Source organism: Palaemon carinicauda, chromosome 23, assembly GCF_036898095.1.
Source record: "Palaemon carinicauda isolate YSFRI2023 chromosome 23, ASM3689809v2, whole genome shotgun sequence".
Lineage (NCBI taxonomy): Eukaryota > Metazoa > Arthropoda > Malacostraca > Decapoda > Palaemonidae > Palaemon > Palaemon carinicauda.
In genome coordinates this window covers 60461984-60486987 of record NC_090747.1, presented here as the reverse complement: position 1 = coordinate 60486987, position 25004 = coordinate 60461984, and the positions used below count along the sequence as shown (strand labels likewise).

The 25004-nt window shown below is 42.8% G+C and overlaps 1 long non-coding RNA gene across 1 annotated transcript in view; it reads left to right on the top strand.

Moving 5' to 3' along the window:
* Positions 1-13952, top strand: part of LOC137616938 (uncharacterized) — a 15698-nt gene extending 1746 nt beyond the window's left edge. Inside the window, exons 2-3 of the long non-coding RNA XR_011039522.1 lie at positions 509-649; positions 13754-13952. This is a non-coding gene — a long non-coding RNA (uncharacterized lncRNA). The remainder of the gene's footprint in view (positions 1-508; positions 650-13753) is intronic.
* Positions 13953-25004: the final 11052 nt, after the last annotated feature.

The window sequence follows — 25004 nt, the reverse complement described above, 5'->3', positions numbered from 1 at the left end:
GTAAGAACTGTGTATTATTTCCTTTAAATTCCTTTAGATATTAGTGTAACACCCATAACTTTGACTAGATAAGACAAGCTTTGATTAAATGTAAGTCTCATTACTTGGAAGTTACAGAAAATTATTACCAAGACTAAACTCCTTTTCTGGGGCCCATCTTTAGCATTCGTGTGAATAGATCAAGGTTTGGAAGGTGACTATAGCAGAGGAAGACCTTGGTCTGGAGTGTAGTTGTAGGGTGGCATAGAGCAGGAGACCAAAAACTTCTTATTCATTACACCAAGGAATATTGAAACTCATATGCCCAAGAAAAAGCATCTTATCAAGCTGGAGTGGGTAATTCAAAATGGAGTGCTGATAAAGATTTTGCCAGTGATGTGTATATGTAGGCCTACCTCTGTTAATCATTCAGCATTTTTTGTAAGTCATGATACAGGTGCATATACCCAAAACAAATATTTTTTCATGTTTGACTATTATATTTATGCAAATTTTATTAATTCAACAGAACAAGATGCCCAAACAGCTGCACAACCTCGTACTAGAAGCAGCTACACTATACCTTCACTTCAACTATGGGAAGTGGACACCCAAGTAATAATAGTCTCAGCTACGGAAGAAACTCAACCTTTGACATCTTAGACTTGAGGTAAGGAATTATGTAAGAGTGCAACTTTGGTCAATGTTCTAAGATTTTGTATCATTAAATCATAATAAGTTAGGTTATGGAAGTTGGTATGTCATTGTATGTGGATGTCACCTGGTTAGTAAGGAGGAATACCCAACCCCTTTAATAGGTTAGTTAAGTGGAGTTAGGCTAGGTTGAATCCCTAACTTTTTCCTCGCTATGTTCTCTCCATCAGGAAAATCCCCTGATGGGATATATATATATATATATATATATATATATATATATCTATCTATATATATATATATATATATATATATATATATATTTTAACTAGTATTGGTTTGATTTAAACATTTTTTATTAGTGCTTGGTGCAATGCACATCTTTGTAGTGTCACACCACCTAAAACTTTGGCTTTCTCACTGGGATCTCTCATTATTGTTTCATCCATGAAAAACATGCCGAAAATAATGTGTTTTATTCTAAGAAATGAACAGTTAAAGGAATCAATAGTGAGGAAAGAATCATGCTTTTCATCTTGTGGGAATGACAAACAGTACGTAATCATTATTCAGTCAGTTTATAGCAGGCTATACATGAAAAACACTGTATGCATGAATCATTTGCATTTATAAGATTATGATCTTAATGCTTGGTGCCATTCCGGGGAGACCACAAGGTAGGATAGAAATCAAGGGGTTGCACATTAAGTTCATAGAAGCTGGACATCAAAGTGAAAGAAGAAAGTGAAGACAGGTTAACTAAGTGGACCGAATGAGATCCACTGAGGACACTACCACCTCTCCTACTATACTGTGACATACATAGTGTATTTTTCTTTTAATTCAGATGTAATCGACACATTTGAAAGTGTTTTAGCATCTTAAATATTGATTAGATGGATTAATTTCATAACGGCTGAATCTCCCACTCTAATTAAAAAATACTTTAGGGTTCACTTTTTCATGTTTATATATTTCTTCTTACTCGAATACAAACCTTCGTACTTTTACAGAAGAATGATTCAAGTGCATTTGGAACTCTGCTGATGAAGTTTTTAACGTTGTCAGCAGTAGGCCAGTCCCTCATACTGGCACACTGAACTGTCACTTTGATTCCAGCCGCTGACTAACATTGATGTGCCATCGGCTTCTCTTGGAACTTAGCTTTACTAGTATACCTTTATTTTTTTTGGAGAGTGTGTGTGTATGTTTGCCCATGCCAAATGCAGACGTGCGAACCGTCCCTGAGTGTCATGAAAATGTGCACTTTTATTAAAAGTAAAGGAAAGTTTGGAACCTGGATTCCACCTATGAGGAGTGTAGGGAGTGGTCATCCTCCCAGTTTTAGGCATATGGCAGGAAGGAGGAGGCTAAGTGCGACTTCTCTCCTTCGGTTCATCCTTGAGGTTGAAGAAATTGGCTAGACCTCTTCCTTCAACATATGGTACCCTACCTTCTGACCTTTCCCCTTTGATTTCTTCATGAACACAAGTCTGGGAAGTGGTGAAAAATTAACCCTTGGACAAGTATCGAGGCCGGGAGAGACTTGTTTCCTCCAGCAAAATAGGAATGTCTCTCCCTCAAGAGGAGTCTTCTGTACTTTCATATCGTATTCCAGTTGATGATGCTGTGCTATGCCTTTGGACTTCAATGGAGTTACAAGGTATTCTGTCCAGAGAGAAGTTAGCGTTGGCACTTAAACTTTTAAATGAGAATAATGTGTCTTCAGCGCCTAATGATCCTAGCGTCCTAGACAGTAAGCCTGAACCCAAGCGTCCTGCCAAGGTTTTGTGTTTGGGACAGACTTCCATAATTGATTAACCTTCTGTGGGTTCTGTGATGAAGACTGTTTTATGAGGAACAACTGCTAATTCTTGGAAGAAACTCGGTCGTTCCATCTTCAGAGCTGCAGCGTTCTCCCCTGTTAATGTGCGTCTTCACGAGCAACTTGTGTCTTGAGTGTGCAAAGGGTTAGTACTCTTGATTCTTCTGCAACTGACGAACGCGCGCACTCCAACTAGATCGGACTACCCTCCGTCTCCATGCTTTGTCTGAATAATGCTCTCCTGATATCCCTGCCCATGTGGCGTGCATAACAACAGTATGTTGTCACTCTAGCATGTTTAATACTAGCGCATACAGACAGATCTCATGATCCCAAAGATCCATGTGCCTCTTTTAGCAAGCTTTCTCCAAGGGAGAAATATCCGTATGTCTCCCGAATGTGATTGTGAAAATTTGCTGAGTTTTGTTGATCCCAGTAATTTACAGGGTTTTGTTGATCCCGATAACTTGCAGTTTTTTGTTTTTTTTTATCCCGACAACTTACAGGGTTTTGTTGATCCCGATAACTTATAGGGTTTTGAAGTGTTTGCCTGGGTACACATCATACCAGTACATTGTTAATGCGCATTCTCCCACTCCTTTCTCAGATGACCAGGTGATAGGTGATAAATACCCGCATTCAACCGATATCAATGACATTTACTGAACTTAGGGAAAATAATCCTGTACGAGTGACTGTTTGTGCTTCTAAATGTGCTCAGTCTCCTATTAATGAATCATATAAGGACTTTACAGTCCAGAATTCTGAGAGTTACCCGATCCTCGTCGAATTATGGGCTCTTGCTCTTCTGAGCTTCATGTTTTTCCAGTTTTTTTACCCTCTGACAATTTGCTACATCATGACCCTTGCAGGATGTCATGAGTAACATCGTCATTAGATCCGTGTCCCCAAATGTATAGGCAATCTAGATCCATGAAATGCATTTCTTATGTTGACAACTACATACTGTCGCCAATTGAGTTTGTCTAGAGTTAGTCTTTTAGAAGTGCTGACTTATCTTTTGGGCATTTCTCCAGGTGTGAGGAGAGCATGTAAGGGAAGCATTTTCTCGGCTTAGGCAAATGCATAAGACACTTGATTGACCAGGCCGAACCAACTGCAAACGTCTGTGATGTTGCATGGCCCTGGGAAGTTTTTTATAGCCTCCAGGAATTGGGGACATGGACGCACCCTATCTGGCATAATTTCAAAGCCAGCAAACTCTGTAGTTTTGGCAAAAGAGAATTTGGCTGGGTTAAGTGTTATTACGCGCATTTCACATATTTCCAGCCAATCCACTGCTTGGAAGAATGCCTCTCGAATAGAATGCTACCACATGAGGGTGCCATTAGCGCATTTTGTTTCTGTGGGACGTCTGTGACTGTATCCATCACCTGACCCGATGTACCCCTGTGGTGTGACGCAATAGCGGTAATGGCCCCACGGTGTTTTAAATGTGGTGAAGTTGTGATCATCGGCATGGAGTTAAAAGGTATTCTGGCTAGACAAAAGTTAGCCTTGGTAACATGGGGTGGTACAGCACGTGCCTGATGAAACAGAGGTTGGGTATGGTGGGTCTCACGAGCAGCATGGTCGTTGAGTGCCTGAAGATCCATAGTCTGTCTGGGTTTCCCTGACTTTTTAGCGCAAACCACCATTTTGTGACACCAGGTAATGGGGGTGCCAACGGGGACCAGTAAAATAACCCCCAAGACGTACATCTTGGTTAATGCCTGCCTTGACATCCTTCTGCCAATGGATGAGTATTGAGATGGGAGTGTGGTTCACAATTGTGTGGCATCATCATCTATCATGAGGTGCATCAGAGGGCCAGATATCATCAGGAGTGGCTGATGTTTACAAACATTAAAGGTCCTGGACTGGTGGTATTTAAGAAGCCACTGTTCCAATTTCTCCTGGTTACCCTCGTCGGCAGTGAATAATAGTGATGTAGGTTTGTGTGGTGGTTTCTGGCACTGTGGACACCCACATGGGTGGGTAGAGGAGTCAGGTGGTGGTGGTTGTGATGAGGTTGAGCACTTGATATGTGAACTGTTGTCTGGTGAAATCTCACCAATTGTGGGATATTGGTTGGGGATCATGCAGAGGGCGATATAAGCCTGCTTTGACAGAAAGAGTCGATTGGAAGAATTTGTGAAATACGCTACTTGTCTGGTCGTAAGTAGCTAACCAGAGGGGCTCACACCAGTGAGACACAAGACCAGGGCTTGTAGGATATCGATGGCCCGATTGTTTTCGGTGTCATTTTCATAGTGACTGGGATGAGGTTCCACCTAGACATGCCTAGTTTAGGGAGGCCTTTCGTACCAGCAAAGCATGATTGACAACCAGTATCAACCATTGCAGGGTAATTAGTAGGAAGAGTAGGCTTGTGGAGGTTGGTTGGTAGGTTGAGCGCCAAGGAATCTGATGGATCAGCGTGGCCTGAGATGGTGACCGATGGTTGAGGGTCCGACCGCCTCCCCCATTCATGGTAGATTTCATCGTATACAGGGTGGTCCAGGGTCATTATTTCCAGGCTAATTGTAGGCTGTCGATGGAGCTTAGGTTCTCAAAGGTGGCGTCTTGGGTTTGAGGTTGATACAGTGCTGTATGCGGCAGCTGTTGCTTCTGTGACATGCAGCATACCCTTTCAAAGTGGTGTAGTACAGCGCATTTGGCAGGTATGGTTGTAAGCTGCACAGTGGGTCATACATTCAAGTCCACATTGGCTGTGTCCTAGTCTGTCACAGTATCCACAAGGAGCTGTCATGGAGGTGGTTCGATCGTTTGTTGGTCTGCATCGCCGTTTGTCCTTTTTGTAGCTAAAACTAGCTATGCTTGTTACTGATGATGTGCCTCCCTCAAGGAGGCAGCGGGTGGAATGTTTACCACTCTCCTTCCCCTCGATAAATTAGTGTCCTCCGAAGTTGCATCCTGGTTCAATTTACTGAGAATGGCCAAGTAAATGTCATCATCATTTAGACCACAAATAATGGTGTCACGTACGGCGATGTCTCCATAGTCTATGGTTCGATGGCATCCCAAGCATTCAACGTTAGAATTGCAGACCCTTGCTTGACCAAGGTTCATCCCTTTATTGTAGCATCAGTTGTAGGTGGACCTGTGCAGCCATGATATTTTTGTGCCACACTGCAAGGGTTTTGAGGTTATCTAGGAGCGTGGGTTCATTAGTCCCAGTCAGGACACCAAATGTGCATATGTAGGTCCTTGCGCATTCCATTGTCACAGCATTTCAGTAATTGGAAGATAATGTCTTCGCTTGCGAGTGGTGTAGCTGCTTTGTATTCGACCCAATGCTGTGTGAAGTACATCCATTCCTCACTTGTGCTACAGCAGAGACCAGTGGGCATATTACTTTTTCTGCTTTTACCCCTTGGCATGCTGAAGAGTTTGTGTTGTGGGCTGTTGAGTGGGCTGTCCGTACATGGAGGTCAATGAGGACATTCGGGGTGGTGTCAGAGTGCCACCTGGTGGTACAGTTGGGTGCTGGACAAGGTAGGGTTGCTATAGTTGACTATCATGTGATGATCCTTTTCTGGAGAGAAAGTTTTTCTGAAGAAAAGTAGTTTTATACTTACAGTATTGAGTATCATAATCCGAGCATTCCTATGAGGATGTTTCGGTACAAGTTGGAGGAGCTTGCGCTCCTCCTACTAGTTTTAGGTTTCATACGACATTAAGGACAAGAACTGCAGGCACCGGGACATTCCATGGATTCTTTGGTGATGCCAAAGCTTTGAAGAATGGTGAGAGAACCATCGGTACGTACTGAGAACATATCCACTTCAAAAGATGGTACCGTCATTTTCAATATTAAACTTACCCGATAATCATGTAGCTGTCAACTCCGTTGCCCGACAGAATTCTACGGGAGGGATACGCCAGCTATCACTATACTAGAAGGGGGTGTACTCACCAGCGCCACCTGTGGCCAGGTACTGCAGTACTTCTTGTTGACACCACCTCAATTTTTCCTCTGTCGTGCTTCCGGCAAGACGTTCTTGGATACGCTTTTGATTTTGGAGTATTGTTCACGGTTTTTGGTGAAGTATTTCTCTAAGATTTCAGCTTTCGCTATACTGGAAACTTTTCTAATTAGCTTAGATAGCTTTTATTTGGTTTTGATTAATGGTTAACGATCTTTTGCTTGATTTGGAATCCCCCTTGACTTGCTCTTTGATTCAAGATGTCTGACCTTTCACAAGCCCCTCCCCATAGACGATGTAGGTCTTGTAATAGGCGTATTCCGAAGGCCTCGGTTGATCCTCACACCGCTTGTTCTGACTGTAGGGAAAGACCCTGTCAGTTGGAAGATCGATGTGAGGAATGCGCCGGACTTTCGGAACTTGAATTTGTTCGATTCCTTAAATATTCAACCAAGTTAGAGAGAGAGAGAGTTAGGAGGAGTTCTTCTCGCTCTTCGCTTTTTTCCTCACCTCATGATCCTCAACCTTTTCCTCCCCCTGTAGTGGCTACCCCCGAACCTACTATTTGTGCTCAGCCTGATATGTCAGTTGTTTTGCGTGCCATTCAGGCTTTAGGTGACAAAGTGGAATCGGTGGTTAGTGACCATAAGTCTCTTTTGGCAGACGTCAAAGAACTTAAGGTCAAAAGTGCAGTGGGAGGTGATAGTGCCAGTGCTGTGCCAAGTGCTAGTGTCAGTGCGGTGCCGAGTGCTAGTGTCAGTGTCAGTGTTGTGCGTGAGGGTACTTCTGTGCGTGCCAGTCGTCCTCCCAGTCCGGGACCTCTTGCAAGCTCCCAAGCCCAGGGGAGAAGCAATGTCGAAGGGCAAAAGGGTTCGGCAGGCCTTGATCGGCGCACAGAAGTATCCTCGGTGGTTGCGGGCGTGTCTTACAGAGACCGTCACTCCCACCCGCAGACGATTGAGCCCGTCTTTTACTCGTCTGCAGAAGAAATATCGGGGAGGAAACGCTGGACTCAGGTCTCAAGACCTCTTAAACGTAAAGTCCAGACCTCAAGAGTTCAACAACCCGGATGCAGTCATTGGATTAGCTCTGACTCTCCGCTGTCATCAGGTGACTGTACACCTCCTAAGAGAGGTAAGGCGATACCTCAACAGACCTCATCTTCTGTTAAGGCTTTGCCTCAGCAGACCTTAGCGTCTGCTGATCCCAAGATGACTTTGCTGCAGTCCATGCAGTCGCAGCTTGCGGTCTTAATGCGTGAGTTTCAGGCTGAGAAGGTTGCACCTCCTCCTGCGAGCGCTCCGCCTCACCGCAGTCCAGTCTGCCAGGCGTACGAAGTTGAGGTTCCTCAGGCTACCTTACCGCGTTCTGAGTTGCCAGTTACCAGCGGTGTGCAGCAACCTCAGCCTTCCTTAAGGCAACCTCAACAATGGGAGCAGGAGTCTTATGCTTTACTTCCTCCTCTTCCTCCATCGAGGCAACAACCTCTTGAGGTACGACAACCTCTTCCATCCATGAGGCAGCCACCTCAGCTCTCGCTGCAGCGACCTCAACTCTCCTCAAGGCGAGAGCCTCAACTCTTAAGGCTAGCACCTCAGGAACCTCAACTCGCGAGACAGGAACTGCGTTCTGCGCAGCCGCTACCTCAACTCTCGCAGCTCACACCTCAGGAACCTCAACTCGTTCCTCAGGAACCTGCTACTGCGCATCCGCAACCCTTGCAGCAAGCGCAACTCTTGAGACAGGAAGCTCATGCTAGGAGTCAGCCACCTCAACCCATGCGCCTACCTTCCTCCACTCTTCTTGACCAGTCTTTGCAGCCTGAACCTCAGGTTTTAACTCAGCAACAGAGACTTGAGGATGAAACCACAAGTGTTTATGCACCCGCTTGTTCAGATTCTGCTGTTCAGCATACCGCTGTTACTTTACCTCTCACTTCGCTACACTCTGGTGATGAGGTTTCTGAGGAGGAAGCTGCGCACCTAGATCCCTCTTCGGACGTGGAGGAACCCAAGTCTTCTCCTCTACCCATTGACTTTCGTAAGGTCCTGGCTCTTTTCAGAGAGGTATACCCGGACCATTTTGTTTCTGCTACCCCCCGCTCTCCTCCATCTGAGTTTTCGCTGGGCATGCAACCGGTTAAGTCAGCCTATACTAAGCTCGTCTTTGCTAGATCCTCTAAGAGAGCTTTAAGAATATTAGGGGATTGGTTGCAGTCCAAACAGCAACTAGGGAAGACTTCCTTTATGTTCCCACCTACTAAGCTCACTTCTAAGGCGGGCGTATGGTATGCCACAGGAGAGGAACCAGGCTTGGGAGTCCCTGCCTCTGCCCAGGCTGATTTCTCAAGTTTGGTCGACTCTCCTCGTAGATCAGCGATGAGGCGCTCTAAGGTCTGCTGGACCTTTTCCGACTTAGACCACTTCTTAAAGGGTGTATTTCGTGCCTTTGAGATTTTCAATTTTCTCGACTGGTGCCTGGGGGCCCTGAGCAAGAAGACCTCCCCTGCGGACAAGGACTCAGCCATGCTTATAATGTCCTGCATGGATAAAGCAATTCGGGATGGGTCCGGCGAGCTTGCTTCAATGTTTGTTTCAGGAGTTCTTAAGAAAAGGGAGCAACTTTGCACTTTTCTTTCTTCCAGCATCACACCTTGTCAAAGGTCTCAACTCCTTTTTGCTCCGCTTTCTAAGTTCTTGTTCCCCGAAGAGCTTATCAAGGATTTGTCTGCGGCCCTGATTCAGAAGGACACTCATGATCTTGTGGCCTCTTCAGCTCGTAAGGCTAAGGTTGCTCCCTCAGTTCCCAGGACTTACCGCACCCCAGTGGCTGATACTCCTGCTACAAGGTTTATTCCGCCCTTTCGTGGCAGAGCCCCCAGCCGAGGAAGCTCCCGTCCAGACTCTTCCAGGAGCAGGTCTAGGAAAGGTCCCAAGACTTCAAAAGGCAAACACTGACTCTCCTCCTCTCCAGACAGCAGTAGGAGCCAGACTCAAGACCTTCTGGCAAGCTTGGGAAAGGAGAGGTGCAGACGCCCAGTCTGTCAGGTGGCTAAGGGAGGGTTACAGGATACCATTCTGCCGCAAACCCCCTCTGACCACTTCTCCCATCAACCTCTCTCCCAACTACAAGGAAAAGGACAAGAGGCTAGCGTTGCACCAGGAGGTGTCGCTCCTGTTACAGAAGAAGGCAGTGGTTATAGTCCGGGACCATCAATCCCCGGGCTTCTACAACCGTCTCTTTCTGGTGGCCAAGAAGACAGGAGGTTGGAGACCGGTGCTGGACGTCAGCGCTCTCAATGCTTATGTCACCAAGCAGACGTTCACTATGGAGACGACGAAGTCGGTCATAGCAGCGGTCAGGCAGGAGGACTGGATGGTCTCGTTGGATCTGAAAGACGCTTACTTTCACGTTCCTATTCATCCAGACTCCCAACCTTTCCTGAGATTCGTTTTTGGAAAGGTTGTGTACCAATTCCAAGCCCTGTGTTTTGGCCTAAGCACAGCTCCTATGGTGTTTACGCATCTGATGAGGAATATTGCAAAATTCCTCCACTTATCGGACATCAGAGCCTCCCTTTATTTAGACGACTGGCTGTTGAGAGCCTCCACGAGTCGTCGCTGTCTGGAGAGTCTCAACTGGACTTTGGACTTGATCAAGGAACTGGGTCTATTAGTCAACTTAGAAAAGTCCCAGCTCATTCCCTCCCAATCCATAGTTTACCTGGGAATGGAGATTCGGAGTCAGGATTTTCGGGCTTTTCCATCGGCCCCAAGGATAAGCCAAGCCCTAGAATGCATCCTGAGCATGCTGAAGAGGAACAGTTGCTCGGTGAGACAGTGGATGAGTCTAACAGGGACCCTGTCATCGTTAGCCCTGTTCGTCGAGTTAGGGAGAGACCACCTCCGCCCTCTCCAATTCCATCTAGCAGCTCATTGGGACAAGGATTTGACGCTCGAAGCAGTCTCTATTCCTGTCACCAAAGAGATGAAGACCACTCTCTTGTGGTGGAAGACCAACCTCCTTCTCAAGGAGGGCCTATCGTTAGCGATTCAGACCCCCAATCTTCATCTCTTCTCGGATGCATCAGACTCGGGCTGGGGCGCGACCTTGAACGGACAGGAATGCTCGGGAACATGGAACAGGGAACAGGAAACGCTCCACATCAACTGCAAGGAGCTGCTGGCAGTTCATATGGCCCTTATGAACTTCAAGTCCCTCCTGCTAGGCAAGGTGGTGGAGGTGAACTCCGACAACACCACAGCCTTGGCTTACATCTCCAAGCAGGGAGGGACCCATTCGAGGAACCTGTACGAGATAGCAAGGGACCTCCTCATTTGGTCAAGAAGTCTAAACCTCACTCTAGTAACGAGGTTCATTCAGGGCAACATGAACGTCTCAGCAGATCGCCTAAGCAGAAAAGATCAAGTCATCCCCACGGAATGGACCCTTCACAAGAGCGTGTGCAACAGACTTTGGACCTTGTGGGGTCAACCTACGATAGATCTGTTTGCCACCTCCATGACCAAGAGGCTTCCGTTGTACTGTTCCCCAGTTCCAGACCCAGCAGCAGTTCATGTGGATGCTTTTCTGCTGAATTGGTCCCATCTCGACCTTTACGCATTCCCACCGTTCAAGATCATCAACAGAGTCATTCAGAAGTTCGTCTCGCACGAAGGGACACGGCTGACGCTGGTTGCTCCCCTTTGGCCTGCAAGAGAATGGTTCACAGAGGTACTACAATGGCTGGTCGACGTTCCCAGGACTCTCCCTCTAAGAGTGGACCTTCTACGTCAACCTCACGTAGACAAGGTACACCCAAACCTCCACGCTCTTCGTCTGACTGCCTTCAGACTGTCGAAAGATTCGCTAGAGCTAGAGGCTTTTCGAAGGAGGCAGCCAGAGCGATTGCCAGAGCAAGGAGGGTATCCACTCGTAGAGTCTACCAATCCAAGTGGGAAGTCTTCCGAAGCTGGTGTAGAGCCAATGCAGTTTCCTCTACCAATACCTCTGTAACCCAAATAGCTGACTTCCTATTACATCTAAGGAATGAGAGATCCCTTTCGGCTCCTACGTTTAAAGGGTACAGAAGTATGTTGGCTTCAGTTCTCCGCCACAGAGGTTTGGACCTTTCTTCCAACAAGGACCTTCAAGACATCCTTAAATCTTTCGAGACTTCTAAAGAACGTCGTTTATCCACTCCAGGCTGGAATCTAGACGTAGTCTTAAGGTTCCTTATGTCTCCTAGGTTCGAACCTCTCCAGTCAGCTTCCTTCAAGGACCTTACCCTCAAGACTTTTCCTCGTCTGCCTTGCAACAGCTAAGAGAGTTAGTGAGGTTCACGCCTTCAGCAAGAACATTGGGTTCACATCCGAATCTGCAACATGTTCTTTACAGCTCGGATTTTTAGCTAAGAATGAACGTCCTTCACGTCCTTGGCCTAGATCGTTTGAAATTCCTAGCCTTTCCAACATGGTGGGTAACGAGCTAGAAAGAGTTCTTTGCCCTGTCAGAGTTCTGAAATATTATCTTAATAGGTCAAAACCTATACGAAGACAGTCAGAAGCCTTATGGTGTGCAATCAAGAAACCTTCGATGCCCATGTCCAAAAACGGAGTTTCGTATTATATAAGGCTTCTGATTAGAGAAGCCCATTCTCACATGAAGGATGAAGACCTTGCTTTGCTGAAGGTAAGGACCCACGAAGTGAGAGCCGTAGCCACTTCGATGGCCTTTAATAAGAACCGTTCTCTGCAGAGCATTATGGATGCAACTTATTGGAGGAGCAAGTCAGTGTTTGCATCATTTTATCTTAAAGATGTCCAGTCTCTTTACGAGAACTGCTACACCCTGGGACCATTCGTAGCAGCGAGTGCAGTAGTAGGTGAGGGCTCAGCCACTACATTCCCTTAATCCCATAACCTTTTTTAACCTTTCTCTTGAATGCTTTTATTGTTGTTTTTTGGGTTGTTACGGTAGGCTAAGAAGCCTTCCGCATCCTTTTTTGATTTGGCGGGTGGTCAATTCATTCTTGAGAAGCGCCTGGGTTAGAGGTTGTGTAGAGGTCCTTTAGTATGGGTTGCAGCCCTGTATACTTTAGCACCTTAGAGTTGATTCAGCCTCCTAAGAGGAACGCTGCGCTCAGTAAGGAAGACGAACTTATTAAAGGCAGAGTAACGGTTCAAGTCGACTTCCTTACCAGGTACTTATTATTTCATTGTTATTCTGAATAACTGATTATATGAAATACGGGATACTTAGCTATCCTTTAGTCATGTACACTGGTTTTCACCCACCCCCCTGGGTGTGAATCAGCTACATGATTATCGGGTAAGTTTAATATTGAAAAATGTTATTTTCATTAGTAAAATAAATTTTTGAATATACTTACCCGATAATCATGATTTAATTGACCCACCCTTCCTCCCCATAGAGAACCAGTGGACCGAGGAAAAATTGAGGTGGTGTTAACAAGAAGTACTGCAGTACCTGGCCACAGGTGGCGCTGGTGAGTACACCCCCTTCTAGTATAGTGATAGCTGGCGTATCCCTCCCGTAGAATTCTGTCGGGCAACGGAGTTGACAGCTACATGATTATCGGGTAAGTATAATCAAAAATTTATTTTACTAATGAAAATAACATTTTTCTTGCCTCGTATGAAAGACGAGTGGTTTTGCCTTTGGAATGCTTCCATTCCCTGGGATATGGTTCTGTACGCAGTACTGGTTTGGACGTTTTTTACATATAGATATGGAAGTACAGTATCAGCTTATTTGATAGATTATATTATAGTTATACTTGTATTTGAGTTTTGAGAACATTCTAGATATAACTGAAGTTGATTTTCTGAGGGGAAGATAGAGGTGTTCACACTTGCACTTGGACGTTACAAGAAAAATTTTATACCTAATTATCTATTTACCTTATTAATTGTTAGGAAAAACTTATTCACTTAATACCTCAAATGCCATATTATCAATGCAATTACGATACTGGCAACCTTATCCAGAATAGTACTAATTAAACCATTGTTTAAAGAGTAGGTTTGATAGATATACAGGTACTAATCCCATATATTTGGCTGCTACTATAGTTTTGGATAATTATCCAAGTTTAACTTTATCCTATTCTTGTTTATTATGAACTCTGTTCTGCCTCTATATGGCTTTCAGAATATCACAGCATGGTCGAGTTTTATATTCAAAAGTGTCAATTATATTGATCTCTTAAGATGAAGTTGAATATGTCAGTGACTTTACGAGTATGTATCAAATTAATTATCAAGATTCAGGTTATGACAAGTTGAAGACCTTTTGGAATGAAGATATTTTGCTTTTCTTTCAGGTGTGTTTATCTACCTGGACATTTGAAATCCTAGAGGGCAACCTGATAGTCCTAATAATATGGGAAGGCGATGGAAGCTAAAGGAACGTTGATGGCAAGAGATTATATTAATCATATCTCTATCAAAGCTGATAATCGGGATGGAGGCTGTAAGATTCAACTGACATCAGTTTAAAGATAAGTTTAAATTTTCATTTACATTTTTCCCCAGAAGTTCACACCTTTTGTTAAAGAGTAGGTATTAGATGTGATGGAAGGTAGTTTATGTACAGTGTACTGTATAGAAGTTTAGACCTTCTGTTAAAGAGAAGGTATTAGAAATGTATGGTAGGTAGCTTATGTACAATGTACAGTTTAATGTTTGAGCATTTACTATCTGAAAAAGTCAAGTTTTGCACCAGTTCTCTTGAAAATGATAGTTCTCAAATTGATTTTGATGCGATGGTCATAGATTTTTTTTTACTATAACATTGGTAGTTTTATGTCTGTATACTATTGGGTCATCTAGATGTACTGCTATTTCTCAAAGGGTGAATTCTCAAAAAGTCTTTATCATTGATGCAGTCGTTAATGCGAGATTAGAAAATACTTTCATGGGTCATAAGTTTCAAACACTTGGCCTTAGTGCCATAGAATGCCATATTTCTTAAACCTGTAATATGATACTCGTCGAATAATTAATGATGATAATACTGTCTTGAAATTCATAACATTTTAGATAAAAATATTGATTATTAATAGGCTTAAGTCTAGTATTTCACTGCCCAAAAATTCCTCATAAACTGATTTGACCTGTGATGCCTTGCTAGAAGTTTGAGGCGAGTCCAGCTGCTTGATTACTGTAGCAGGGATTATTATTATTATTATTATTATTATTATTATTATTATTATTATTTGCTAAGCTACTATCCTAGTTGGAAAAGCATGATGCTATAAACCCAAGTGATCCAACAGGGAAAATAGCCCAGTGAGGAAAGGAAGCAATGAAAAATTAAATATATTAGGAACAGTAATGACGTTAGAATAAATATTTCATATGTAAACTATAAAAACTAACAAAAAAAAATCTAGAGGAAGAGAAATTAGATAGAATAGTGTGACCGAGTGTACCCTCAAGCAAGAAAACTCTAACCCAAGACAGTGGAAGACCATGGTACAGAGGTTATGACACTACCCAAGAGTAGAGAACAATGGTTTGATTTTGGAGTGTCCATCTCCTAGAAGAGCTGCTTACCATAGCTAAAGAGTCTCTTCTACCCATACCAAGAGGAAAGTAGTCACTGAACAATTACAGTGTTGTCAAGTGTATGGGGACAGATGAGAATCTGTAAAGAATAGATGCCAGTTTTCAGTGTATGTGTATGCAAAGGGAAAGTGAGCCATAACCAGAGAGAAGGATTCAACGTATCACTGTCTGACCAGCCAAAGGACCCCATAACTCTCTAGCGTTAGCATCTCAATATTTGGTTGATATTACAATTTTCCGTCTACCACTGAAATATAACTATTTCTGCCCATAGACCTAGACTTCCAGGTTCAGTGGAAAGTAGCACAAGCCAATCAATTTAATCATTTTTAAGTGACTTCATACATAAATTTTATTGTTCTACCCAACAGTGTTAGCAAGTTGTATTAAATGGAGCAGGTTTAAAGAGAAATGATTTAGCCTCCAGTTAAGGCTTTAAATGTACACATTTATTTAACTTTCAATGTATAAATTATAAGGAAATATCACCCTGTTCCATGTCTTCGTCATACATGGATTTTATTCTATTTTATTGTGTCTGTTCATCATAATTCACTCATATTCTAAGAGGAGTATTTCATGAAATATTTTATTTTATTTTTCTGCTCATCATAATTTTCTTAAATTCTAAGAGGAATATTTTATAAAATACTTAATTTGATTTTATTATGTCTGTTTGTCATAATTTTCTTGAATTCTAATAGGAGTGTTTCATGAAATATTTGATTTGATTTTATTATGTTTCCGTTAGTCTTAATTTTCTTAAATTCCAAGAGGAGTATTTCATAAAATATTTTATTTTATGATATTTCTGTTTGTCATAATTGTCTTAAATTCTGAGAGTATCATAATTGTCTTAAATTCTGAGAGTATCATAATTGTCTTAAATTCTGAGAGTATCATAATTGTCTTAAATTCTAAGAATATTATAATTGGGTTAAATTCTAAGAGTATTATAATTGGGTTAAATTCTAAGAGTATTATAATTGGGTTTAATTCTAAGAGTATTATAATTGGGTTAATTCTAAGAGTATTATAATTGGGTTGAATTCTAAGAATATTATAATTGGGTTAAATTCTAAGAGTATTATAATTGTCTTAAATTCTAAGAGTATTATAATTGGGTTAATTCTAAGAGTATTATAATTGGGTTAAATTCTAAGAGTATTATAATTGAGTTAAATTCTAAGAGTATCATGATTGGGTTAAATTCTTAAAGTATTATAATTGAGTTAAATTCTGAGAGTATCATAATTGTCTTAAATTCTAAGAGGAGTATTTCATAAGATATTTTATTTTCAGGACACAGTTGGTCTGCTGGAGATCAACAAAAGGACTGATTTTAGAATCACAAGAAAACTTCTGGTCTACTCTGCAAGTGGAAATTAAGATCTGTGACTTCGAGAAAAATAAGACACACCTTAGTCTTAGGTGTGGGGGGAATTGATCACTTTCAATATTCTTGTGTGGATCTGTTTACAGTGAGGCTTCAAGTACCTTGATATTGCCTATTTAATCTGTTGAAGTTAGCTGTGGAAATTTTAGTGCGAAATTAATATTTCTCCATAGATCATGAAGCCTGTTCATTGTGTTGAATAACTTGGAGAATTGCATATGTTAAACATTATTTTGCGTAGATCCTAATTCACTGGAACGAACGTACAATTTGTTGTTAGAGGCTGATTATGGTATATATGAAGGTTCTGTGCAGAAAGTTATTCTGTTTGAGAATCTAGTTTTCTGAAGTCTCTTTTCATGGATCTTGCTGAAGGCTGACATTTATTCATTGGTTAATTGTTGATGGTTTGATGCATTGGAAATGGTAGCGTTTTTAAGGAATCAAGGCTTACTACAAAATTGAAAGGATATTTAGCTTGAAAGTTTATTCCTAATCAAGTCTTGAATCATAATAATTATAATAAGGCGTTAAGATTTATTTCTCTCTTCATGATAGGTTTATAATGTTTTTATATGGATCTCATTTGGATATGTAAATGATAATTTCACAGCTTATCTTCCGCTAGATCTCTGTATTTGTCTGAAGGCATCCTGGTTGTCTCCTCTTTAAGGAATAGTTAGATTCGTTTGGCTTCAGTGGTTACTGTTGGAAAGGAGAGAAATTGAATTTGAATTTAGAATATTTCTAGATACCTGCAGAATGAAATGGTTTGATAAAATCAATAGCAATCAATAACTAGAAATTGAATTCCAATTTAGAATATTTCTAGATACATGCAGCATTAAATAGTTTGATAAAATCAATAGCAATCAATAACTAGTTCTTGATAATGGTAATAGTTTTTCATGTTAGTTTCAGGGTATCTCTCCTGTAAGGACACCAGTATATATGTGTTTCTTCTTTGGGACTTATTATTAGTTGTAAACATTTTAAAGAAAATCATGTGAACAGTTATGATCTTCCCATATCGATTCAAATTATATTCCTTCATACATAATTTTGCAAAGTTTTACAAGGCTTTTCAAAGTTTCAGGGTTATGTCTGCCTAGAGCAGTGGTTCCCAAACTATCTTACCTGACGCCCCATTTTTGCTTCTAGTAGACTCCTCTTTTTTTTTTTTTTTCATATAAAATGATTCTTGCATTTATTTCTTAGCATTGTACAGGAAAGCAGATTTCTGTTTGTATTACATTTTAATAATGAAAGCCACTCAAGCATATAATAGTACATTCCAGTAACTAAAAACGAAACATTTGGTTCAAAGTGAGCGAAAAATAGTTCGAACATTAGCAAATTGGCAAAATTGAGTTGCAATTTTAAGAATAGATAATCTGAAAACATGCCATGTAATATTTGGAAATACTTATGAGACTAAGCACAATTTCTGGTCAAATTTAGTGAGATGGATGCATGTATGTAATGACAGATATTTGTTCTTTTAATGATTTTATTCTATTAAACAAGTAATTTCGAGCAGATGACTTCACGCCCCCCTTGTATCGTCCTCACGCCCCCCTAGTGGGGCACGCCCCCCAGTTTGGGAACCACTGGCCTAGAGGAAGTTTGGTTTCAAGGGATTTATAGTTTTTCCTTGACTAGTTTCATGTTTAAAAGAGTAAATTCTGATATCTTGTGTGTTTGTTCTTAGGTCTGTTGAGTTACTTTACTATGGGTATTCCTTGCTCTATACTGTATTTTTCAATATTAAACTTAGCCGGTGATCATATAGCTGTCAGCTCTGCTGCCCGACAGAAAAACCTAAGGACAAAATACGCCAGCGATCGCTATACAGGTGGGGGTGTACATCAACTGCGCCATCTGTCGAGCAGGTACTCAAGTACTCCATGTCAACACAGAACCAATTTTCTCTCTGTCGTGCCACTGGCAAGACCTACTAAATACGCTGTTACTAACTGGATTTGTTTTCACAACTATTTGGTGAAGTACACTATTCCAGTTTTGAGCTTTCGCTATGCAGGGGTTTTATCTTCATCTCAAAACTTGAACTCGTTTTGGATAGATTTAAATGGCCGACCCTTCCCTTAGACGGAAGTGTGTTTAGGTTTTTAGTAATTTTGCTTAACACGTTATAGATCTATATATTTTATATCTCTCCGCCTTTATTAGGCCTCTTCGATTAACTTTCCATTTATTATAAACATATAAAAATAAATTTTTATGTTTTGTTTATATGCGACCTTTCCTGATAGTAGGCGGTCCTAGCTTGGAACCGAAGTTAATCAACGTTGAGCCCGTTATATCGTATTTAACCTTTAAAGAATTTAAAACTTTTTAAATTTAATGTTTTATGAAAGAATTTCTTTGATAGTCTCGTACTGTTTTCAAAGATGAACTAACGTTTAGTTTTTTTTAGACTACGCAGTTGTTGACGTTCAGGACGTTCAACATTCGCTCTATCGTTACGATAGAGAGAGAGTGTATCACGGTTTCACTTTGCAGTAAGAGTAAACCGATTCTGACGTTTCGTTCATTCTTTCTTAGCTTAAATGGTTTAAATTCTAAATTAAAGGAACTTTTTATTTGGAAAACCTTTCAGTTTTTTCCTTTAGCCAAATAACATGTTTTGACGATATATAATTGGGCTCTTCTCTCTCAGATGCGAAATCAAGAGAGAAAGAGAGAGAGAGATAGAGACGGAGGGAGAGAGAGGAGAAAAAAAGTTTCGTTCAAGCGGGTAACGTTGTTCTCGTTTTACTCTCCTCCCTAGTCGCTGTACGGGGAAGAAGGTAAAACGTTTCTAGGGTTTTATTCTTGTCCCCAGGCTATGTGCGGTGAGAGATTGTAAACGTAGTTTATTTGAACTAGTGTTTAGTCTCTTTCCCAGCCACTGAATTCTTTATCTTTATATATGTTTTCTGTTGCATTATACGACTGTTTTCGCAATTACTACCTTTTAATGAAGGGTAGGATTGCGTGTTTCAGGTAGAAATCAGTAAAAGTTTCGATTTCAGTGAAATAAGTGCAAAACAGAAAATCGAAGTGATAAAGTGATATGCGCAAAGTGTTACAGTGTTGCGTCCGAGGGTTCGTCTGTTCGTGCCTGTCGTTCACCTAGTCCGGGACCTCTTGAAAGCTCCCAAGCCCAGGGGAGAAGTAATGTCGAACGACTTATGGGTTCGTCAGGCCTTGATCAACGAACAGACGTTTTCCCTCCGTGGTTTCGGGCGTATCTACCCAAGATCGCCCCACCCACACAAAGACGAGAGAGCCCATTTACTTCTCGTCTGCGGAAGAGGTTTCTCGTAAGAAACCTTGGACCAAGGTCTCGCAGCTTATTAAGCGCAAGTCGGTCCCTTCCGCGCAAGTCCAACGGCCCAGGTGTAGCCACTGGGTCAGTTCGGACTCGCTGCAGTCTTCCGATGACTGCACACCTCTTAAGAGAGGTAAAGCGGTACCGCAACAGGCAGTAACACCGTCTGTTGCCGCACCTGCTGCTGTAGACCCTAAGTGGTCTTTGCTACAGTCTATGCAGACACAGTTAGCATCTTTTATGCAGGAGTATCGTGCGGAGAAGGTTGACGCTGCACCCGTTAGCCTACAACCAACCACGGTTGTGCGTACAGTAGACGCTGGCGCTACCTGCTCCCGCACTCCGCCTGTGAGAGTTCCACCACCCATGCGCAGTGTACCCTGCCAGCCGCACGTTGACGTTCACAGACGCACGCTACCCTCCGTTGACGTTCGCGAGTTACCACAACAACAGGAGGGTGGAGTTAAGTTGCTTTGTTTTGACGCTGTGCTTCAACCTCCGCAACCCACTGTGGTTACCGCTACTCTCCCGCAGCAGACTAGTCAGTCAGGAGTAGAGGCTTCCCCACACAGCTATGGTTGTTGCCAGCTCACAGACTGTCAAGGAGTTACATGACGTTGCCTTCTGGTCTGCTACTAATGCACCAGTGCTGTATGTCCTCACGCACCTGTTGTGGTTGACAGTTCAGTTTTTGACAGTTCACAGACTGTCAAGCAGTTACATAATGTTGCCTTCTGGTCTGCTGCTAATGCACCAGTGAGACCCTCACTGAGATAACCTAGCTTTTCTCGGACAAGGTTCCTGTAGATGAGAAAGTGCTGTTCTCCCTCCTACTGATATTCCTTTGAGGACTCTGTCATTTGGAGAGGAGCCTTAAGCTGCTTAGCCTCCTATGGACTTTAATTAAATCATGATGATTTTTTAAGGATCTTCGTCCGCATCTTGTAACTGCTGCTCCTCGTTCGCCTAACGTCAGAACTTACACTAGGCCTAGCTACTTCGAAGCCGTTGTTGTTAAGCTAGTGCTCTCTCGCTCTCCTAGAGAGCGTTACGTTGGCTAGGCGACTGGTTTTTGCACCAGGAGGAGTTTTAGGGATACAGCCTTTGATTTCCCTTCTTTTAAACTGGCTTATAGAGCGAGAGTCTGATAGGACACGAGAGAAGTTCTCGGCTTGGGAGTTCATGCCTCTGCCCCGGTAGACTTCTCAATTCTGGTAGACTCGCCCTGGCGCCTAGCCAGGAGACGCTCCAAGTTGTTTACAGGTCAACTTCTCAACTTTTGTCGAGCCTTTGAAGTTTTGCTGTACTATTATGTCACACATAACAAGGCTTCCAGGGATGGTAAATGGTTCCGCCTCAGTCGCTAACCCCGTCTGTTGCCACACCTGCTCCCGTAGACCCTAAATGGGCTTTGCTGCAAGACATGCAGTCCAAGCTTGTGTCCTTGATAGAGGACTTAAATACGGAGAAGAACCTTCTGGCCAACAACCTTCCAACCGGTTGGTTGTGCGCCCTGTTGACGCTGAGGTATCCTACTCGCGTCTGCCAGTTGAGGTGGTTCCTCCACCGATGCGACCCAGTGTGGGTTGCCAGTCGCACGTTGAAGTTAAGCGACGCTCGGAGGTGGTTGTTGACGTTCAGTGTTTCACTAGGAAGACGTTCAACAACCAGCAGAGGTGACTTGTTGTGACGCAGTGCGTCAACCTCAGCAACCCGGTAGGGTGTTGACTGCACAACCCAGACAGTCTAGACAGTTTCGGGTTGACGCTGTACTTCCTCGCGCACCCATGGTTGTTGACAGTTCACAGACTGTGCAGCAGTACCATGATTTTGCGTCCGGCTCCGTCACGCATCCACCAGTGCGACCGGATTCAGCGAGTCAGACGTTGCCCACTCCGTTGCCGTTTCCTCATCAGTTTCGGATGAGGAACCCTCTGATGAGGACGTTGCTGAACAAGACGATCAACCCCCAGCCCTGCTATCCATCCAGAAGATGCTGAAGAAGGAACGCTGCCCAGTCAGGCTGTGGATGAGTCTGGTAAGGACACTGTCATCCGTGGATCAATTTGTGTCACTAGGAAGACTACACCTCCGTCCTCTTCTATACCATCTAGCTTTTCACTGGAAAAGGACAAGACGCTAGAAGCGGTCTCGATCCCGGTTTCCGGAAAGATAAAGTCTGGTCTGACTTGGTGAAAGGACTATATCAACCTTAGAGAGGGTCTTCCCCTGACTGTTCAGACTCCCAACCACGTTCTCTTCTCGGACGCATCGGACGTAGGCTGGGGTGCGACATTAGACGGTAGGGAATGCTCGGGATTATGGAACTCGAGTCAAAGGACAATGCATTTCAACTGCAAGAAGCTACTGGCAGTACGTCTGACCTGGAAAAGCTTCAGGTCTCTCCTTCAAGGCAAAGTGGTGGAGGTGAACTCGGACAACACCACGGCTTTGGCGTACATCTCCAAGCAAGGAGGGACCTACTCTCTGACATGGTACGAGATCGCAAGGGACCTCCTCACCTGGTCAAAAGGTCTAGACATTTCACTAGTAACGAGGTTCATCCAAGGCAACTTGAATGTCATGGCAGATTGTCTCAGTCGGAAGGAACAAATAATTCCAACAGAATGGACCCTCCACAAGGATGTATGCAAGAGACTTTGGGCCACCTGGGGCCAGCCAACCATAGATCTCTTCGCAACCTCGATGACCAAGAGGCTCCCAATAGTTTGCTCACCAATCCCGGACCCAGCAGCAGTTCATATAGATGCCTTTCTACTAGATTGGTCACATCTAGATCTATATGCATTCCCTCCGTTCAAGATTGTCAACAAGGTACTGCAGAAGTTCGCCTCTCACGAAGGGACAAGGTTGACGCTAGTTGCTTCCCTCTGGCCCGCGAGAGAATGGCTCACCGAGGTACTTCGATGGCTAGTAGACGTTCCCAGAACACTTCCCATAAGGGTGGACCTTCTACGTCAGCCACGCGCAAAGAAGGTACACCAAGGCCTCCACACTCTTCGTCTGACTGCCTTCAGACTATCGAAAGACTCTCAAGAGCTAGAGGCTTTTCGAAGGAGGCAACCAGAGCGATTGCTAGAGCAAGGAGAACATCCACCCTTAGAGTCTACCAATCGAAGTGGGAAATCTTCCGAAACTGGTGCAAGTCAGTATCCGTATCCTCGACCAGTACCTCTGTAACTCAAATAGCTTACTTTCTCTTATATCTGAGGAAAGAACGATCTCTTTCAGCTCCCACTATCAAGGGTTACAGAAGCATGTTGGCATCAGTCTTCCGTCACAGAGGCTTAGATCTTTCCAACAATAAAGATCTACAGGACCTCCTTAAGTCTTTTGAGACCACGAAGGAGCGTCGTTTGGTTACACCTGGTTGGAATTTAGACGTGGTACTAAGATTCCTTATGTCAGAAAGGTTCGAACCGCTACAATCAGCCTCCCTGAAAGATCTCACCTTTAAGACTCTTTTCCTGATATGCTTAGCCACAGCTAAAAGAGTCAGTGAGATTCATGCCTTCAGCAAGAACATCGGATTCTCATCCGAAACGGCTACATGTTCTACAACTTGGTTTTCTAGCCAAACACGAGCTGCCTTCTCGGCCTTGACCAATATCGTTCGATATTCCAAACTTATTGTATGGTTGGAAATGAACTAGAAAGTGTCTTATGTCCTGTAAGAGCTCTTAAGTTCTATTTTAAAACCTTTACGAGGCCCGTCTGAAGCTTTATGGTGTTCAGTTAAGAATCCATCTTTGCCTATGTCAAAGAGTGCTTTATCCTATTTTTTCAGACTGTTAATACGAGAAGCTCATTCCCATCTGAATGAGGAAGACCAAGCTTTGCTGAAGGTAAGGACACACGAAGATAGAGCTGTCGCAACTTCCGTGGCCTTTAAACAAAATAGATCTCTGCAAAGTATATTCGACGCAACCTATTGGAAAAGCAAATCAGTGTTCGCGTCTTTTTATCTTAAGAATGTCCAGTCTCTTTACGAGAACTGCTACACTCTGGGACCATTCGTAGCAACGAGTGCAGTAGTGGGTGAGGGCTCAACCACTACAATTCCCTAATTCCATAACCTTTTTTAATCTTTCTCTTGAAATGTTTTATTATTGTTTTTGGGTTGTCCGGAAGGCTAAGAAGCCTTTCGCATCCTACTTGATTTGGCGGGTGGTCAAAGTCATTTCTTGAGAAGCGCCTAGATTAGAGGTTTTGATGAGGTCCTTTAGTATGGGTTGCAACCCTTCATACTTCAGCTCCTAGGAGTCGCTCAGCATCCTATGAGGATCGCGAGGCTCAGTAAGGAAGACGTACTTAAAAAGGCAGAGTAATTGTTCAAGTCGACTTCCTTACCAGGTACTTATTTATTTTATGTTTGTTATTTTGAATAACTGCTAAAATGAAATACAAAATACTTAGCTCATAATAATGTCAACATGTAATGCTGGTCTCTACCCACCCCCCTGGGTGTGAATCAGCTATATGATCACCGGCTAAGTTTAATATTGAAAAATGTTATTTTCATTAGTAAAATAAATTTTTGAATATACTTACCCGGTGATCATAGATTAAAGAACCCTCCCTTCCTCCCCAATAGAGACCCAGTGGGCCGAGGAGAAAATTGGTTCTGTGTTGACATGGAGTACTTGAGTACCTGCTCGACAGATGGCGCAGTTGATGTACACCCCCACCTGTATAGCGATCGCTGGCGTATTTTGTCCTTAGGTTTTTCTGTCGGGCAGCAGAGCTGACAGCTATATGATCACCGGGTAAGTATATTCAAAAATTTATTTTACTAATGAAAATAACATTTTTGAGAGTAATCTTTTGCACATTTTCTAAAGAAAATTCAATTTTAATTTTTTTTGTAACTTCAGGATATAAAAGGCTTTCTTTAGTACTCAGGGTTTTTTGGGCATTTTTTTTTATATAAAAGTCTTGCACAGTTCCCCTTGTTCTATGAATTTTCTACTGGCAAAGATTGGTTATTGGGTAATGCCTGGATTTACCAAGTTTTTGTAATTGTTTTTAATTTAGATTTGCTTCTTTTGAAGCACTCCCTGGTCTATGGAGTTATTTGAGGAACTCCTTATCCATCGTAGATTGTGAAGTTGAGGCTCTATATGTTTTTTTTTTTTAGGTTGTTTTGGATACGTATTACTCTCTGCAGTAATCTATGGAGTTTCTCGAGGTGTTGCTTGATTCAATAAGGTATTTGGGGCACTTAATTGATGTACCAGTTTTTAGTATTCCCTCA